Source organism: Oryzias melastigma, unplaced genomic scaffold (assembly GCF_002922805.2).
Source record: "Oryzias melastigma strain HK-1 unplaced genomic scaffold, ASM292280v2 sc00250, whole genome shotgun sequence".
NCBI classification, from domain to species: domain Eukaryota; kingdom Metazoa; phylum Chordata; class Actinopteri; order Beloniformes; family Adrianichthyidae; genus Oryzias; species Oryzias melastigma.
This window is the reverse complement of record NW_023416890.1, coordinates 316761-318141: the sequence shown is the minus strand read 5'-3', so window position 1 is coordinate 318141 and position 1381 is coordinate 316761. Positions and strand designations below refer to the sequence as shown.

The 1381-nt window shown below is 40.4% G+C and overlaps 1 long non-coding RNA gene across 1 annotated transcript in view; it reads right to left on the bottom strand.

Annotated features, from left to right (window-relative positions):
• Positions 1-664, bottom strand: part of LOC118598245 — a 4922-nt gene extending 4258 nt beyond the window's left edge. Inside the window, exon 1 of the long non-coding RNA XR_004947359.1 lies at positions 375-664. This is a non-coding gene — a long non-coding RNA (uncharacterized LOC118598245). The remainder of the gene's footprint in view (positions 1-374) is intronic.
• Between the last annotated feature and the right edge of the window lie 717 nt (positions 665-1381).

Below are 1381 nucleotides of genomic sequence, written 5' to 3'. Positions count from 1 at the left end.
CTTTTGACACGAAGAACCCCAGGAAATAGTCTAGTTCCTTTGCTAACAACATATCTGAATATGCTGTTCCAAATGAGTTTGTCATAAAAATATATATGTATAGAGAGAGAGAGGTAGTAGTAATGGGGAAATGCACACTAATAAGTACAAAATGTTGATAAAATTGAAAATAGTATTCACAATTAGTAATCTAATCTACATTCTTTGATACTAGCTGACTGCGAACAATAGCTGAACCAGGTTGCTTTTTTCCCTGATACGTAACTCAACATACACTGCTCTAAAAAACTACTACTTTTTTAAATTTCCTCTCAAAAATGTTAAATGTTAAACTCTAGTCAATACTCAGAGAAGTTGTAATTTTTTTTACCTACCTTTTTATTGTGAAACGCATCCAGTCCTCTCGGTGAAATGGGAAAAAAAGATGGCCGACAGCTATCTGAATCCAGAATATTCCTTCGCAAAGGGGCGGAGTCATTTAGAAAACATAACCGAAGTGTTTTAGATCAACATAACAAATTCTTAACACTTTAACATTGGTAAGGAATACAAAAAACCAACACAATCTCAATATGTTTTCAACATCAACATATAAAAAACATGTAGAATATATGAAAATAAAACATGTCTATTTGACAAACTGGCAAAAGCCTTTTTTTCAGTGTATGTACTGGTGGTGATGAGGTGGATTGGGAACAGCTGAGGAGATCTGGCTGAGGGAGAGACTGGTGAGAGTGGAGAGGGAGTGCAGGGTCAGTACTCAGGCGAGGGCTCACTCTGGTGGTCAGATGTGGTGCCTGATGGGGGAATCCTGACACCGGAAGAGGAAAAACAACAAGGACGATGGACCCTCCCAAACACCACCAAACCAACAAACTCCTGACGGTTCTCCCTCCCCCTCTTCACCCACTTCACCCCACCTGAAATTAACTGAGAAGATGATGGAGCGAGTCGGGATTGGGCTTTGATTGACCCCTCTGGCCAATCCATTTTTGTCCCCTATAACGTTTGAAGGGAAGACATAAAGCTCCACCCTCTCCTGTGCAACATCATATCCTGTCCCTGCAGTCAGATGTTTACCAATAGTCATGATGTTCTCCTGAAAAACCTGGGACCCTGTTCTCTAGAAACACACAGTTTCGGTACTTGTCACTAACAGGAGGAAAAAATCTCCATGGAGAAATTCCATTCTCCTAAAGCAGGGGTCGGCAACCCAAAGTGTTGAAAGAGCCACTTTGGACCAATACAATATTAACCAAATATGTCTGGAGCCGCATAAATTGAATCAGCTTATAAAAGTCGTACACTGAAAGTGACACATGGAGAATGTGTCGAATAAACGATTATTTCTCCTGCTGCGTGTCCTTGTGTCATATAAGCT